Source organism: Amblyomma maculatum, chromosome 8 (genome assembly GCF_055883805.1).
Source record: "Amblyomma maculatum isolate TAMU_Amacu chromosome 8, ASM5588380v1, whole genome shotgun sequence".
In the NCBI taxonomy this organism is placed as follows: domain Eukaryota; kingdom Metazoa; phylum Arthropoda; class Arachnida; order Ixodida; family Ixodidae; genus Amblyomma; species Amblyomma maculatum.
This window is the reverse complement of record NC_139351.1, coordinates 43,189,046-43,207,817: the sequence shown is the minus strand read 5'-3', so window position 1 is coordinate 43,207,817 and position 18,772 is coordinate 43,189,046. Positions and strand designations below refer to the sequence as shown.

At 44.1% G+C, this 18,772-nt stretch overlaps 1 long non-coding RNA gene across 3 annotated transcripts; it reads left to right on the top strand.

Moving 5' to 3' along the window:
• Positions 1–2,237: 2,237 nt before the first annotated feature.
• LOC146181063 (uncharacterized) lies at positions 2,238–18,500 on the top strand. Of its 3 annotated transcripts, none has more exons than XR_014700153.1 (5): positions 2,238–2,519; positions 3,650–3,738; positions 4,449–4,503; positions 8,310–8,378; positions 17,793–18,500. It is a non-coding gene; the product is annotated as an uncharacterized LOC146181063 (long non-coding RNA). The 3 variants fall into 3 exon arrangements; XR_014700152.1 differs by having other exon boundaries at positions 8,310–8,401; XR_014700154.1 differs by lacking the exon at positions 8,310–8,378.
• Positions 18,501–18,772: the final 272 nt, after the last annotated feature.

The following is an 18,772-nucleotide window of genomic DNA, read 5'->3' as shown; positions in this document are numbered from 1 at the left end:
CTAATTGCCATAGTTTTTTTCTTCAAGGACCATATATATAGTTATTTGATACTGCCCATGGTAAATTGCATGGTCTAATTTGTTTATAGAACTTAATTCCCAGTTGGTATATCTGGCTGGCTTATAGAAATTTCTTGCAAAAAGGGTCCTGGGTTCGCGCTGCAAGCTTTCATGCTCTACGCGCTTCCAGCATTAACACACGCTCGACCCCATGACTAGAGCACTGCACCTGATTTTCCGGTCCGGGCCCGGCCCATGCCCACCGTTTAAAGGCCGAGCCCAGCCCGGGCCCATAACTCCAAGGCCGGGACTGGGCCTGGCCCATGCACACATGAACCAGGCGCGTACCTGGCCCGCGTTTCCAATATAGGCCCGCCCCAGGCCCGACAAAGTCTGCATGCGCAGGCGCCTTAAAAATGTACTGCTTACCGCCAGTACATAAAAATAAGCCAAGATGAGACAGAAAAAAAAAAAGAAACTTACAGTAATAATATTCTCAACAGAGAATTAAGGGCAGTAGTATCTGTAGAAGCAAAGGTTTCGTCGAGAGAGTTTTGGGAAGACATTTTACTCCTTTGTCTACAATACGCTTTCTTTTATTCGGCGTCAAATAAATCACTGGACCAAATTCAGCGGCAGGTTTCCTTCATTTCCGAAAGAAGCTGTATACACAGAAAGTCCCGGCCCGCGGCCCGTTCCCATGCAGTGTTCTACCGACCCCCTGCCCCAATCCCGATCACGTATATAACACAAGCAAATATACGGGACGTCGTGTCAGACACGTATGGCGAGCTTAGTACGGATCACACATATGCTCTTTCACATATGTACTACAATCAGCTGAATACGGCAGCGACGATGTCTTGCGATGTGTTTGCTAACACGTTGAAATGGCCACAGAGCGTAGCGTGGCGGAACGTCCGTGGCCGATGGCCACGATGCCGATCTTCTCTGTCTCTTACTCAAGTGATTAAGAGAGACTCACGTATACCACTTTCAGGACTAGATCATACCTCCTAAACCTCCTGCGTCCCTTTTGTTTTCCTGAATACATTCGAGGGGTGCACATACATCATGACTGATGTTTTGTGGTCGTGTGCGCCTCTCAGCTAGCAGTTCTAGTGAAATGATGCCGAGACAGCGAGAAAGCCGAATTGTTATCCTCTCGAACAATCGTCCTCCTAACGCTGCGGACGAGTTCTTCGTTAACTTCCGGGCAAAAGGAGCAACATGCAGTACGACTTGTCTGACGACGGCGACCGCTAATTGACAAAAAAATAAAATAAGAATGGAGTTGATAATGAAATTGCTACGCCTTTGTATATGAAGCTGTACACATTATGGTGCGTTACAAAACCTAAGCAGACACAAAAGCAGATGCAGAAGGAGCTGTGTAAGAACATTGTGTGTGTCAATGTCAAGCGAGACAAAAATGTGTCGTGTAGGCCTATAAAATTTGAAAAATATATATATAAAAAGGTTGCTTGTATTACGGCCTCCGAGATCACCAAACGGTGATCTCGGAGGCCATGCTTGTATACATGGTAAAAAGATGTCATAAGTGAAAAAAAAAATAAATGAGAAAAAAGATCGTTAAAATAGAATAACAAGGGCTATATTTGGGCTAAATGGTGTGAGTTACTACTAAAAGAAGAGACAGAAACATTATTTATGGCGATTTCCACTGGTCGCTACGGAGCACGTTTTCTTGCTCCGGGACGACGATTTCGATTTCCACTGGTCGATCAAGATAGGTTGCGCGTATTCCGCTGGTCGTTTGGGGCAGCTCGGGACGCTCCAGCTCGATCCGCCGACCGAAGTCGGATCTCGCCGGAAGTCCTAGTCGCTGACGCGGTCACTTCCGGATGCTGCTGGATTCTTTTGGCTGTTTTTGACCGTTTCAGCGACATCGGCAGTGGACGCTGGATGTCACCGTTTTTTGCGCGAATATGTCGAAGTGCGTCTATCGAAAAACGTCTGCAGCGTTAAAAAAATGAGAAAGCAAGTTGTTGAGGGCCGCACTCCTGCCTATTTATCTACCGCAAACATTTTGGCGCTGGGATGCGGCTACAACTTTCGAAACCGGCTCAGCTTTACTTCCGCCGCGCGCTCTACACGTTCCGCTGGTCGACCAAGGCTGATTCGCTCTGTAGCGCTCTAGGTCGGCTCGGGCGCCCTGCTCCGATCTACCAGTGGAAATCGCCATTACTCCTTATAGGTGGCGGGTGCGACACACGTGCGATTAGGCCATTTTGGGATCCATTGGTGACATGTGATACGGTGATACCTTGTTCAAGTTCGCGCTGTTCCAATTTCCCGATGAGTCTTTTGCTGTAGAGTATGTTAATGTAATTCAGGGGCACGACGCAGTCGTCAAACGTAACTCAAAAACCTTGCCGACGTTCAGCGGCCCTTCACAGAAGGTCAATCGGATAAACGTTGCCTGGCTCGAGAGGATAAAAAACGGCGGGCAACTGGCTCATCAAAGCTGTTCGTCGCGCAAGCTGTCAAGTTCAGCCGTAAGTATACAAACTGTTATTGTATTTTTTGCAGATGTAGAACTGGCGCCCTTGCATTGAGCCAGATAGCGTTGCTATTTCGCTGTGGCGGTATGCATGCATGTTTATCAAGAAGGAGGAATAGACTTCGCGTATCTCCTCCACCCGCGTCTGGCGCTTCGCCTCGGATGCTGGCTGGTGCGCGTTGTTCTTCGGTCAGGTTGATCGCGTCCAGCTGGGTCTCAGGGTCAGAGCTGTGCAGGGTCTCCCAGGTTCTTTGGTTATTTATATTTACGGCCCTCCTTGGGGAGAAGGGGCATGCACGTAGTACTCAACATGTCGACAGTGCAGTAATTTTTTTTTCCCCAACGTTGGTATTAAGGGAGAAAAAAATACGATGTCACACCACAGAAAGACTTTTGGCACATATCGCAGTGTCCGGATTTTGCAGTGACGTAAACAAGTGCAGCCATGGTTAAAATACTTTATGCTTGTTTCTGTACTCTGAAGGGACGGAAGAGGAAAGTTTTTCGTCAAGAACTGGTCCTAGATACCAAAAACCGGCGTTATTGGGTTTTTCAGATGCCGTAATTTTTTTACCGGCGAATGTTTATCAATGTTTTTTGGTTAGAACCGGAAAGTACATTGCCTGCTTGTGCCGTCTGTTTTATTTTTTTTTTTAACGATATTTACTGCCTAAGGGCATCAGTAGGGTATGAGATGAAGAATGAAGAAATGATTAAATTAATGGGAAAAGGTTGGGTGATTTTATGAAGTGAAGGAGTGAGCATGATGTCCCTCCGTCCAAGTGATATACGAGGCAGGATTGTTTGCTGGTAGGCTAGCTATCGCCAAGTGCCGGATTCGTGTCAATTTCAGTGCTGGGCAGTCCCACAGCAAGTGGTGAATGTCGGCTTCAACATTTTTGTTCTTGCATATCGGACACCGTGGGTGGGGATATGTGTCCCCGCCCAGGGTGTTCGATATGTAAAAACAAATATGAACGTAGTCATTGCTTTTTCAGAGCAAGAGCTCAATTTTGAACTGTGCCATTTGTATGTTAAGGCAAGTGATGTCATTCACAAGCCATAATATAGAGTGAAGCAAAGACGGGTATGAGAATGTCTGCTAATAGGTTTTCTTCTTCCTAGCTGTGCGCAGCAATCTGGAAATATTACTGAATGCAATGCTTGAGGAAGAGGAGGGATATGGTGATGCCCATCGACTGAAGACCAGCAAGGTTTCTGTCTTCTGTACCTTCCATTCGTGTGTTATAGGCCATAATGAGCAAATGTTTTGTATTGCTTTTTAGATTTCTGTAAAAATGTATTGTTTTCCTTCTTTGACAACAGCATAAAATGCTTACGTTTGCAATCTAATCCCTGAGACAGAGTCAGAAATTAAATAGATCTGCGGGCCATTAAGATATGTTTTAAGATCATCATGTAGCAACTTCCTTATTCGAGTTAGCAGTGTGCTGCAGAAGCCTGTTTGAGCCAGAAATCCTGTACAGGGTGGGCGTGAACCCCATGTGTATCGTCCAGCTCCACAGCATCTTGGAGCTAGTAGATTGTCAAATTATTCAGCAGAAAGCTTTTTATGTTATTCAGTAAGTCTGGCACACCAATTTCAGCGAGTTTAACATGCAGTACATTGGCAAAATAAATTATTTTTCTGAGCCTTAATGGGCAGCTTGGTGGCATCACCTGTTGCCTTAGTGTTGATGCTAAGCTTTCACTATTCTCTTAAGTACCACAGCTTGCTATTGAAAATAATGTTCAAATTGCATTCTTCATTATACCATTAGTCTCTTACATTCCTCCAGGCCTCTTATTGATGAATGACTGCTGCTTGTTAAAAGCTAGGAATCAGTTCTAAATTGTTTGTGTTTAAGCAGTTAAACCTCATTTTTGAAAAAAAAAATTATGGTGTTTCTTTTTTGTATAATAGAAGCCAGGAAAAGGAAAGGGGGAGACAGCATCTTAGGCTGGAATTAGATCAAAAGGTAAGCAACTACATGTTTTTGGCTATGTTGAAGTAGTTAGAAGGCTTATCTATGCATAACTCATATTGAATAAAAAATTGTCATTGGCAATTTAAATACACTTTTGCAATATTATGATCCTCCACATAAATAATAGTTAAAATCAGTCAAAAATTTTTCATATTGTGTCTACTGGAGAAATGAATGGCTTGTTTGCAATTTTAATGGCCTGGGAATGCATCATCATATTATGCATGTAGTGATCACACAGCCTCAGCTCTCTGTGTCAATTTCTACAGGTCATGTTACAGCTAATGATTACTTTTGTAAATGGGGAAGGATTTTCACGGTACAATTGAGTGTCACAATTAAAGGCCTGTGATCAATCATTACATGGCACTCTCTGGCACATTAAATGATTGGCATGGTGCATGTGCAGAATTAGACATATGATGAGGAATGTTTTTCAATGCCTGTCCCAGTCCTATCTGCCATCACTGCAAATTTGTGACTGCCTGCAACCCAGTATTGATTTCAAAGCTCTGGCTTGACTTAGAAAGGGGTCCATTCACAGCTGGTTCATTTATTGCTATGTCTTGAAGCCGGTTAGCCATTGGAGGGCCTGTCTAAGAGTGCACTGTCTTAGCTCAGCGAAACTAACAATAAACGAACACGCAGCGCAGTGCTAATACAGTGGAACCCCACTATAGTAAACTCGGATATAGTAAAATGAAACTGAAGTCCCAGTTCCTCTTCCATAAGTGACATCTTTTGCCTAAATGGTAAAAACATTTTTGGTAACAATCAGTTGTCGTAAAGTGCACCTGGCCACGGGGATGTACTTCCCTTGAAATTACATCACTGCACACGCACTACTTAGAATCGAAGGGCAGATATAAAAAAAAAAATGCAAAACTGCTTTTTTAATGGCTTTATCATCAGGCTCACCAACACTAAGGAGCCAACTTTACATAAGCCTTAGAACCGTGAAGGAAAGAATGCAGTGCATAGGATAAAAAAGTAAAGGTGGCTATGAATATGGAAGGAAGGTGGTGCAGTTCACTCAGAAGTAAAAGAGTGGAAAAGCGTAGCAAGAAGTAGGGAAAGAAAGAAATTTCCGAGCTGCAGGGCGAAACACAGGGGAGTGATGGCAAGAAATGTAGGCGCGGCATGTTCAGTTTTGCTGTGCTTGACTGTCACATACATTTCTCATCTATTGCCTTTTAAATGCCCTAAACAGTGGAGCGCAATGCCGTGTACATTCAAGGCTTTGGTTTTCACATGAAATCACTCAGTTGAACAATAATAGAGTAGAATGTTGAGCTAATTGGTGTAACATCTTGGAAGGAGGCAGCAGAGCAGGGGAACAAAACCGAAGAAGCGCACACAGACACAAGGACAACGCTGCACTGACAACTATATTGATCTGAACCCGCGCATCTTTTCTCCCTTCACTTTACCTCTGCAGCTAACTTATTCCTTATCTTTAACATCCTGCCAACAAGCGTAATCTGATTCCTTTTTCAACAGTACCACTGAAGGCGTGGTAACACACTGGTCTTCCGAGCTCCTGATTGCACGTGCTTCGAAAATTTTCCTTGTTAACCTGTCCTTATTCCTTCTCAAAACCTTCACATTGTGAAGGTCAGCTGGACATTTTTGGTCTTTGCAAATACAAATAAAGCAGCCTCTGCAGTGCACTGCGAGGTTGGTGTCTGACTTCTCCGATATTGCTGCAGCGTGCTCTCTAATTTTGTCATTAATGAATCTTCCTGTTTGTCCAATGTACTGCTTGATGTAGGTTTTTTTTTTTTAGCGCAAACAAAGACAAGAAAGGCGAGACGTTTGCGCTAAAAAAAAACAACCCTACATCAAGATGAACTACCAACTCGCCCAGCAGGAAGTTTTAATCAATGTATTGCTTCCCACAATGTAAGGGAATCTGGTAGACAATCCCCTGGATACAATCGGAGTACCTTGTCTGATGCGCAGTTTGGCATCTAGACTTAAACTCCTGGTTATTCACTCGAGCAAACTTGCCTTTGGCTCTGTTTTATGTCGCAGGACACAATCCGGATGCCATGTCTGTGTCCAATCTTCATCAAATTATGGGTCAATCCATGAGTATATGGTACCACTGACCACTTATTTCTTTGTTTAAAGAAATAATGTAAAGGGCATCCTCGGAAAAAGGAGCCGTCCAAGCTTCTTTGCGTGCGTCTTTACTGCTGATTCTGATCACATGTCGGTGGCAGCACTTTGCAAAGTGTGGAGGCCACGTGCTCCTGTGTTCTCTCTTATATTGCTTCTAGCTGTACTATGTCGCATAATTACATGCCAAAGTTATTGGCACGAGCACAAGACTGCCTGTCTTGTTTGCGTGATAGAAAAAGTTATGCATTCATATAACCTTTACTGTGTTGAAGAGCTGGAAAGGAGCAGACATTTTCTGCCAGCCAAATAGTCTGTCTCATCATCATTATCATCATCCTTTTCTATCCCTTAAAGGCCCCAAGTGGGGTATTACATTGGGGGGGGGGGGGGGATCGATAACATATGTATCAGCGGTCAGGAAATGAAAAACGAGAACAGGCACTACAATGCAGTAATACAACAGCAATACAAGAATACCATAAATTGTATCTGAGCACAATTCAAAAACTCCTAAAACAGACTATGGCAGTATAAGAGCAAAAACAAATGCAACATAGACCACAATCACATAAACTCGAAAGAATAAAAATTGCACAGAAAGGAAACCATTGTAGTTGTTCGTTTAGATCGGCAGCAAGTATAGCCGTAAATTTAAATGTCATGCTTGGAGGCTATTGATTCGGATAATTTATTCCATGCTGCAATTGGTCTAGGAAAAAAGGACCTGTTGAAAGCATCAGTGTGACCATGAAGACGCTGAACGCTCATTGAATTATAATGGCAACAAGAAGTGCCTAGTGGCAACTCTAAGAGCAAGTTTGGTCAATGAGGACAAAGTTGTGCAATTTTCCGTCGGAATTTCCAGTGGGTGAAGGTCAAGGGAGGCTTTGATACCAGTTATGTAATCCAAATAATGTGCGCTAAAATGTTGTTATCTGAGCACTGTTGCGATACAGTGCTTGTCGTTCAGACTTAGCACTGTATGCGACTACTTTTTTAGAGTACAAACATTTTCGTTGAATTGGGAACCAGAAATCTTGCATCTAGAAAGAAAAGTGCAAATTTTCTTGGGCTCACTCATTCAGAATGCACCTTGAATATTTTAATCTGAGTGCTCGCTTTGTTTCATCTGAGGCAGTTGAGACCATTGCGCATTATTTTGAGCAAGTGAGTCCATTTAACCGAGCAGCTGGCGGGTGCGTATGTAGGCACACCTTCTTCCTGTAGGTATTGCTTTATGTACACTGGAATATGGACACTGCCTCCTTGCATTCCAATCTTATAGTTGGTGCTGTGCAGTGGTAGCTCATTCGGCGTTGGTTGTACAATACATAGCTGCCTTTTGTGGTGCCACCTCAAGGACGATTTCTAAACTCTGCAAGTGATACCTTTCTGATTATGTCTGCAGACCTTGTGCAGGAGCAAATGAAAAAAAAAAAAAAAAAAAGAAGGTTATTTTCTAAGGCCCAGACAAAGGCAAATAAGTTTTACTCAGTAGCATTGTTGGTTGCTGCACGACATAGTGCAAATGATTTCTAGCTGAGTAGCATCTTTGTGTTGCTCTGTGCTGTCGGTAGCTAAATAAGTTTGCGAAATTTAAACTTCACCCATCTGAAGCTCCAATGTGCAGTGTTGCTCATGTTTTCTTTCTGTAATGTTCTGTTGTTTTATAGAGTTGCCAGAACTCGTTGACGTCTTCAATACTTCTGGGATGGCTGGTGCAGCAGCAGGAAATACTGGAGGTACTGAGTGTTTTGGCTGTCCTGTAAGTGTGGATCAACTGATGCAATGAAAATTAAGTTAACCTGTAGCCCTTTATAAGAGGCACCTATTCTGCATTATTTTTTTATACCCGTTGCTAAGCATTATTCTCTCAGAAAGTACTGTGTGTCAAGTTGGGTAGTGTAAATGCCTCATTGGGGCACTGAAAATTGACCTGACAGAGCTGCACAGTTTAAGCAGTAAGAAATCTAATCAGCCCAGATACACCTTCAGTTTTACTATGAACAGAAGAGTTTAACATCAAGTCTAAACAATGTTTGTTGCGCTGTTGGGACCATGAAGGTGGCACATCTATTAGATCAAAGTAGGGAATTCGCTTGTAGGATGAAAGAGCACTGAACAAGTGTAGAGGGGGAGCCTCAGTTAGCAAGCCGAGCCAACATTTCGACAAGGGGACTTGTCTTCGTCTGGGCAGCACAATTACTAGTGGAGGTTTTAAATACGGTTTTGCTTCCGAAGAAGACAATCTAGGGAGGGGGGGGGGGGGGAGAAAGAAGCAGGGCGAGAAGTGAAAGAATGTTTCCTTGGGTATGAATTTCTATGAGCATGGAACCAGTGCTTTCATCATCGCATGAAAAAAAAGAAAAAGAAAAGCAGCAGCAGCAAGAAAATTTAATATGCAAAGTAAACGAGTGTCAGCACCTAAAGCAGGTTCGATGCTGACACGTGTTTCTTGAAAGGGGACAGGTAGAACGAAAGGAAGATGGTTTACCCGGTATGAAGAAGTACTGAACAAGGGTAAAAGGGGTGCGCCTCAGTTCACAGGTCGAGCCAACTTTTCGACAAGTGGACTTGTTTTCGTCTGGGCAAAGTGATTATCACTGGCAAGGGTTTAAATATTCTTTTGCTTTCGAAGAAGAAAAGATTAGGAGGGGAAAGTGGGTAAGAAGAAAGTAGGTGAAGGAGTGTGGAGGGGAGGATGGGTGAGAAGGAAGTAGGTCATGCAGTGAAAAAATAAATAAATCTTCAGTATGTATTTCTCAGCCTGGAACCAGGGATCTTGGGGTGGCCTGCAAAAGAAGTAAAAGCAGCATACCAGGAAAAACTAAAATACTGGGTAGATGATTTGTCACCACTTAAAAGGGTTTGGTGCAGATACACCTGACAAAGGGACAGGCTTTGCAAAGGGCCCTGATAAGGAATATATCTAAGGGGGCCAATTCTTAAAACTTTCTGCAAAGCTGGTGGTGGTGGGGGGGGGGGGGGGGGAGGTTAGTACAAAGTCACAGGATAATAACTGCACAGTGAACCACAAATGACATGCAAAAGAAAAAGTTTGAGGACAAACTCAAGCAACAAGTGATAAGGGGGAAATGTGTTTGGAGAAGCATGTACAGCTTATGCTATTGCAGAAGGGAATAGAGTGTACATGCGTTGTGAATAAACTGTACAATTAACGCTATGTGGGATTGTTTCCACGAATAGTTATATTGCATAGGGAATATACTTAAGGGATTCTCTTAAGTGGTGACTAATCATCTACCCGGTATTGTAGTTTTTCCTGGTATGCTGTTTTACTTCTTTTGCTGGCCACAGGATCTCTGGTTCCAGGCTGAGAAATACATACTGAAGATGTTTTTTTTTGTTCACTCCATGACCTACTTTCTTCTCATCTTCTCACCCATCCTCCCCTCCCCACTCCTTCACCTGCTTTATTCTCACCCACTTTCACCTCCACAGCTTTTCTTTTTTGGAAGCAACAGCGTATTTAAACCCCTGCCACTGATGATCGCTTTGCCCAGACGAAGACAAGTCCACTTGTCGAAACGTTGGCTCGACCTGCAAACTGAGATGTACCCCTTTTACATTTTAGGAAACGTAGCGCAAAGAAGACAAGGACAAATGCAAACGCACCAACTCACCCAATTCAGCATTCTTGTACCCCTTTTACCCTTGTTCAGTGCTCCTTCATACATTGAAAGGGACAAGCATTCCAAAGGGATCTGATGAGCAATACAGCTAGCTGCATGGGAACAGCTATCAAGAGGTTTTGGAAAGGGGAGAGAAGGACAAAAAAATTAAAATAACAACAAATCAGAGTATACTATACCTGCCAAGCATGGCATTATCTGAAACGATTCAAGGGGGAACCAAAGTAAGAAGTAATGAGAAACGAACATGTTTGAAAAAACACTTGGAGCTTTTGCTATTACAGGAGGGGGGCGGGGATACAGAGTATGTACAGGCTGTTTCACACTTAGGGGAAAACTCGGAGCGAGTGGCATCGCGATGCGGCGAGCGCTGCAATCGGGAGCCGCCAGCAGCTCGAGCATGCGCAGACGCTCGAGGGGCGGAGTCTAAGCCGCGTCGTCTGCTACGACGCTCGGCGCTCGCCGGGAAGGGCACCACTCTGGCAGTGCGCGGTTTTCGTTGTTTTGCGGCAACTAAGCCGATATGCTGCACTAAAATTTTGCGACGCCAGCCTCTTGGCCTTCATTTGCGAAACTGAGGTTGTGCACACTTCCCCTGACAGCATGCTTCTTTTTTTTCATCATCGGGATACTGACCGCGAGCAGGTGTATTTGTCCACTGTGTCTGCTGCAGTAATACGCCGCGACTAGAAAGAGACACAGAAACGTGTGCGCAGTGTGCTCAGTCTTTATTTAATCACGAGAGAAAAATTTAATAAATGAAAAACAGTTCCCAAACGGCTGTAGGAGTAAGACACAATGAAACAAACCGATACGAATGAAGGAAATATATGCTGACGGTGCTGCGTCTCGGCAATACTGTCTTACCCTCACACACCGGTGCCCGCCGGCGGGAAAAGGCGCACGTCAAGCTCCGAACTTAACTTAGTATCTCGTCATGTCTCCACTAGCAGCAATGACAGCGCTCATTCTGGATGGCAGTGAGGCGTAAAGTGACTCGGTAAGGGACTGGTTCATGCGCAGCGCTTCCCATTCGGCGATAATTGTGGCCCAGAGCCTATCCTCGGACAGCCCATGCAGAGCGTGGCGCGCCAAAGATGCTTTTAACGATCCCCAAACATTTTCTATAATGTTGAGGTCCGGTGACTGGGGCGGCCACTCGAGCACAGTAACACCGCGCTCTTCGAGCAGCTCGTTCACAACGCGAGCGGTGTGGATGGGCGACCTGTCTTGCTGAAATATGTAGTCGCCTTCTGGGAATGGGCCGTCAAGAATGTAAGGAATCAAAACGTCGCCTATAATTCCCGCGTACTTTTCGGCGGTGAACTTTCCTTCGAGACGTATTAGCGGTCCAAGTCCATCTTTACTGATGCATGCCCAAACGCTGACACTTGTACGCCCGCTCGCCGCGACCCGTTGCAGATACTGAGACATGTAGCTGAAAAAAAAAAAGCGAAAAAGCGTCCATTGAGTTCCGATATTTTAAACCACATGCCTCAACCTTTCTTCGAATCTGGGCTAGCTTCACTTTACTGGTTCATGTTCACAGAACCGTTGCGAGTGCTGGTTCAAATCACAAGCTCATGCACCCTCCGTAGACTCGGTGATTAAATTGCAATACAGACTGAAATAAGTGATGCATTGCGGCGCTTTAGGTCAATTTAATAAGCAGTTCCAGTAACCAAATATATTTAAATATTTGTTAGACCAAGGACTATTTTCTGACGTTTTATGATTCATCTGCCGGATGCTGAAAAAATAAGGCTAGAGCCGTACCTCTTTAGAAAAACGTAAATATTATATGTTAATCTCCAGATTTAGCAAATGAATAATTAGTGGGTATACAGTAAAGACTATACTGTGTCTTGACAGGGCGCCACACTCGTGCTCTTTCGTCACCAGTGGTCGTAAAAGTGGATTCGTCACTGAAGACAACATTTTTCCACTCTTCAATGGACCACCTCTCATGTTCTCTTGCAAAACCTAGCCGCTTTGCCTTATTCTCATTCCGAAGCAGAGGTTTTTGAGCTGCCGCTCTACTCTTCAGGCCTGCTTCATTCAGTCTCCGCCTGACGGTAGCCTTCGATGCCTTCAGCTTCAAGCTTTGCTTTATTTCTTGAAGTGATGCGCGGGGGGCGTCTGCAGCAGCCGCAACTATCCACAAATCCTCATCTTCTGTTGTGGCCCTTGGCGGACGTCCACGGGGAGCATCCTTGATGCGTCCTTCTTTCTTGTATGCTTGTAAAATCCTGTTCACAGCTTTTAGAGATCTTCCCATAATATCAACTATCTTTTTTTGAGTATAGTCCCTGCAATATAGTTCTACAATTTTGAATCGCTCTTTCTCCGGAATACGGGCCCTGTGCACAAGACAACATCTGATCACCGACGGTATAGTACCGCTCTTGTCAAATAAAAAAGCTGGAATGAGGCAGGGAAGATGAGCGCCGAGAGCAGTCTTCAATCTTTTAAAGCTACCGGTATCTTTATCGAGTCACGCCAGTATTTTCGCAGCAGTGACTGAAGGAAGATGACGAGGCTTGTTGGCTTTTCAGCACTATTTCTTTTGACCTTAAGCAGTTTAAAAAACGAAAATCACCAGTAGGTCCACCACTAATACCTCATGGCGCGTACTTTGATTTGAGGTCCCTGACGGAGACAATTTACACACTGCTGCCTTCTAGAATGAGCACTGTTATCGCTGTGGCTGGGGACATGAAGATATACTAAGTGAAGTTCCAAGCGTGATGTGTGCGTTTTCCGGCCGGCGGGCACGGCTGTCTGGGGGTAATAAAGTGTTGTCGAGATGCAGCACCGTCAGCATCCATATCTTCCTCTAGACATTTCTTTCAATCGTATCAGATCGTTTCATTGTATTAGACTCGTACAGCCGCATGGGCTATTTTGCGTTTAGTAATTTTTCATTTCGTGGTCCAATAAAGGCTGAACGCACTGCGCGCAGTTTAGTGTCAGTTCTTGGATTATTACAGGAACGCACACTGGGGATAGGGCTGCTCGCATTTAGTACCCTTGCCCTCCTAATAAAGAGAAAGTGACACATGCTCTGAAGGGAAGTCTTTACAGGCCCATTATTGGCAATGAAGGCCTACATGCTGGCGTCGCAAAATTTTAGTCCAGCATATCGGCTTAGTTGCCGCAAAACAACGAAAACCGCGCACTGCCCAGAGTGGTGCCCTTCCCGGCGAGCGCCGAGCGTCGTAGCAGACGACGCGGCTTAGACTCCGCCCCTCGAGCGTCTGCGCATGCTCGAGCTGCTGGCGGCTCCCGATTGCAGCGCTCGCCGTTTCGCGATGCCACTCGCTCCGAGTTTTCCCCTAAGTGTGAAACAGCCTGTACATATGCTATGAATAAAGTGTACTATTTACACTTTATGGAATTGTTGTCATGACTAGTTGTGGCAGAGAGGAAATATATTTAAGGAATACTAATGCTTCTTTCAAGATAATGTTGCAAGATAACGACAACGAAGTGTTTCCTTCACTTGCCTTTTGGAAGGGACAAGGAGATGACAACAAAGTGGGCCTGGTTCCATGTTGCTGCTCGCGGCTATGCTTGTTGAGGCTGTTGTAAATATACTGTAAATACATAGTTTCCACGTAACAATATTTGCTCCTGTTGGTTCCAATCTTCTAAATTTATGGATTAGATATGCCACCCTATATTTTGTGTCCCTTGAAGATTTAAAGCCCAACATGGAGAATAAATAAATAAATTTCAATAACCTTACGGCCCATCTGATTGAAATGCTGGGAAGCTGCTTTTGGGAGGTTTTTGCCTGTGTCTGCCCGATGTTCATTTACCCTTCTGTTCATTGATTGCCCAGTCTCTTTCGGACAAGTTCGGAGCCATAATTGAAAACCTGCTTGAAAAGCCATGCCCTTTGCTGACTGCAAATATCGCTCTGTAGGATGAGTAAATGAATGCGCTTCTTCGACTGCGATGGGCAAGGCACTGATGCGTGGGGTGCAGCACAGATGTCCGCACAGCTTCTCCGCACCTCCAGTTCCCCCAATTTACTGCATGTAACACACTGCTCCCCTGCAAATCCACCGTCGTCTGGGGAAGCCATCGCGCAGGGCAAGCCACGAAACTTTCGCTTACCAGTGACGACTTGAAATGTGCCCATGCCACAAAAGTGTAATGCGATGATTAATTACAGTACTGGTACCGGCAGCTGATCAGAGTTATCAAAGCTTATGCTACGCCGCACGTTCAGACTATAAGGATGGTCGACTCTGGCAAAAAAAAAAGAAAAAAAAAACAGATCTCCCGCTCCAAGCGGCCTGGAGTAGAAGTTGCAGTGAAGGCATGTCGTGAATGTGGCAGTTAGTGTTACCGCCATATTCACGACTGCGCCTTCACTCTAACTTCTACTCCAAGCGGCCCCCGAGGCCCGTTTTTCGTTTCAGAAAACAACCTCCACTCGAATAACTCCCAACAGTGGCAGAGAGAACTCGAGTTTTCTCAAGAATCTCTAGTCCGCAGCGCCGCTGCCATGGCACCGCTCCTCGACCACTCCACTTGTAAACACTGAGGACATCACATCGTTTGCTCGCTGTGTGGACTTTGTTCTACCGGTATACCAAACTTCACGAAAATGGATATGACGAGGATGCACCAAACCTTTCTCTAAAGCATTGGCTGAAAGTGACAGCGACCCAGGACATCTGGCACGTTATAGTTTTACAGGTGTGGCCGTAGCCTCTTGCTGCCCGTGCCGAGCTTTTATAACTGTGATCAGCCGCCGGTACCAGTACTGTAATTGATTATCGCATTATGCGTCTGTGGTGTGGGTACATTTCAAGTCGTTGCCGATGAAGTGAACAACTTTTCGGAGCCTACTGAGTGCAGAGTTGAGGCGCGCATTTCACGGTTAATGGTGAGCTTGCTTGCAGGTGGACTCGAGCTGTGGGGGAGGCGCACTTCTTCCATAGCTTGCCTTGTCTGATGAACGGCGGCAAACTTGTCGTGGGGGAACAGCATGTCACATGCAGTAAGCTGGGGTGCACCGAAGGCGCGGTGGGGCTGTGCGGACATCTGTGCTGCACCCCACGCATCAATGGCTTGCCTGTCACCTGAGGGTACGTAGTGCGTCTTCGGACGCGCGGCACTGTCGAGGGAGTGCATTGGTGTGCTTGTCCTACGGAAGGATATTCGCTGCCAGCAAAGGCATTCTCTTCAAGCACATTTTCAGTTAGGGCTCCGAATTCAGTGTGTATGCGCTGAAACGCACTGTGAAGCAGCATGCAGGTTTTCACCGTTTGCCCCCGAGCCCTCTGAAGGCCAAAGCCATGTTCGTAGAAAGTGCCGGCTTTTACTTTTTTTTTTTTTCAAATGTATTTTGATGTCTGTCAAAGCATGGCAATAAAAAAAAAAAGCAAAGCAGCAAAGGGCGAGAACATCTCACACCAAACAAATAAAACTCTGTCACCAGCAGCGACTGTTGCCAGGCGCAAAAGCATTTTTGGTAGTTTTTCACAGCCACCCTTTTCATCTAGCCCACAAAACAAGTTCCACTATGCTCTTAACATCGAACTTGCTTGCGAAGGTTGTTGAAGACTCAACATGAAAAACTAAGCGTGCTACTTTAGCACACAGTTTTCGGGCCAAAAGTACGCCTTAATTTCATCCCCATACGCCATTTGCGCTGCTTCGAGTAGAGAGAGAACTTGTCAGAGGAAATGCCGAGTTGGATTCATGAATCCTAATTGGCCCTGAAGTGGAGGAGTGGCTGTTTTCTCCACTCCAAGCACTGGTGGTAGAGCGTCGAGTCGAGGCACGTTTACAATATGGGCGCTAGTTTGCATTCATGTGAGAAAACCATTGAGAACTTATAGTACAAGAATCAAACTGAACTTGGTGGTCTATATTGCAGAGACTTTCAGTTTGCACATCCCATTCCTATTATACCTGCAATGCAGTTGCAGGCTTTCAGGCACCGTTAAAACATTCACAGCGCCAATTGGTTTCGTATTGAGTGGGAGCACCCATTTCATGGCAGTTGTATCAACACATGAAGCTCATGATAATTTTTGATGGCAATGTTTGTACCTCCAGCCGTCAGTCAGGATTTTAATTGAGATGTCCCAAGTTTGGTCAAAAGGTTTTCTGTGGGTAAAATTAATGGTAGAGCACCTGTTTGGAGCAGCTTGGCTCCTCAGAAAATTTCAACTGTACTGATATTTTGAGGTATGCAATTGTATGTTACCAAAGCTTTACTTGTTTCGTTTGCTGTTTCTTCCAAATTCGCTTGTATTATAGTCACAAATGCATGCATTCAAGATTAAGCGGAAAGGGAAGGGTTTGAAAACTTGGGCTTTGTATTTTCTACACCGCTAAAAGACAAACTGTTCATGCAGTGAAGTTCGTAATATAACAGTGTTTTTTTTTATATAAATGCTGCTGTGTAAAAACAAAATTTCGTTGTAAATTAGGATGGATTAGGGCGGACGTTAAGAAGCGGAGATTTTTTTTTTTCTAGTTTTTTTGCCAGAGTCGACCGTCCTTGTCGTCTGAACGTGCGGAGTAGCATAAGCTATGGTGGATGCGAATGTTAAGAAGCGGCACATTTATCTTTTTTTTTTTTGCGAGAGTTGTCCATTCTTGCATTTATAAATCAACGAAAGCATGCGGTCAGCTGTGATCATGACACCGGCTTTTAGAAGGGCGGTACTGGTATATCTAACCTGGCCAGATTTGGGCTGCATTTGAGAATTTTATTCACTTATTTTGCGTAAATAGGGGCTGCCATATTTGTTACAGCTTACAGTATTTATTATTTTGTTACAGTATTTGATTGTTTTAAATGTTAAAAAGAGGGCTTTAATTTGTGTCTTGTTTCCTTCCTCTTCAGTTCATGCGATGTCAAAATTTCCCCACCTACTTTACTCTATGGTCCAGAGTTTTTTGCGTCACAAATTCAACAATGCAGCGAGTGCATTCAAGAAAGCAAGTAAAGAATCATAAACAGGAAGGGTCAGGGTTCGGGCTAGTGGGTAATCTACATGAGGTTCCATAGTGCACATTAAAGAAGGGACAGAACACGAGCGCTCGTGTTCGGTCCTTTCTTTGATGCACGCTATGGAACCTCATGCATAAACGGGAAGTATGTTTCATTTCTCATTCTCTGATAAAAAAAAAAAAAAAATATGCTTCCAAGATTCTAACCCGCACTCCTTTATTCTGAAAAATGGAACTATTATATTCATGTCAGGATCAGATAAAAAAACAGAATGCCCTATTGTGGTTTCCATTACAGGTTGGTGGCTTTGCCATAGTCTACATTTCAAATACGGCGTTTCAGACATTGCGGTTTCCAACTCCAGCTCAGCTTTTTTACTTTTGTTTTGTCATCATTCATAACCATGTTAAGAAGGAACGAACCATCTGGTTTCTAAAGCTTGTTCTTGTAGCAGTATATGATTGTTAATTGGAATGTTAAAAAGCCTACTTTAATTTGTGTCTTGTTTTCTTCCTTTTCAGTCCACGTTGCGTCCAAAGTTTGGAACCTATCCAGATCTGCGGTCCGGACTTTCTACTTGCTTTCGTTTAGCACGAGATCAGTGTTTTGTTACTCTATATATTGGTGTATTGTAGCACTGTTTCTTGAAAATTAAACTCTGTAAATAGATATTGAGTGGCATAGGCATATTTCTTTTCCATGGACTGTATTGTGATTTAATGTGTGATATGATATGGCCGAAATTGTTTGCTGCGAGTACTATGAAAGACCTCATAGTGGAGGGCTTTGGAAATTTCGACCACCTGGGGTTCTTTAATGTGCACTGACATTGCACAGCACTCAGGCGCCTTGCTTTCCACCTCCATCGAAAAGTTGCTGCTGCGGCCAGGATTCGATCCCACATCCTCGGGCACAGAAGTCTTGCACCCTAACCACAGCACCACCACGGTGGGTCATTGTACTCAAATGCTTCAAATAAAGATATAAAGGAAGTTGTGTCACATATATTCAGACTGGGTGGGTAAAATACGGACGGAAATAACGGTAAGTTAGCTTAAGGAACATTGACTTTTGAAAACTGTCAACCAAGGAGCATGAAAAAGGGTCATGACAATGGACACAAATGTCGCATTGAGGTGTTTGTCGGTATTGCCCTTCATTTATGTTTCTCGGTAGCTAGTTTTCAAAATGTCGGACGTATTTTCAGCATTTGGCAGCTATATTTTTGGTGCATTTTTGCAACATTCTTGTAATGCATCAAAAATATGAGCGCATCACATTTTTCATGTATTTTTAGTGCATTCCGAGAATGGTATAAATTTATGCTTTTAGTATATTATTAGTATATTTTTCTTGGTTTGGAAAATATAACTGCAACATATTTGTAATGCTCCAAAAAATATGAGCGCATCCTATTTTTCATATATTTTTAATCCATTCCAAGGGTACTTTCTCCCAGCATGAAAAATAGGTCAAGTACATTAGTAATACTTTCAAAGTA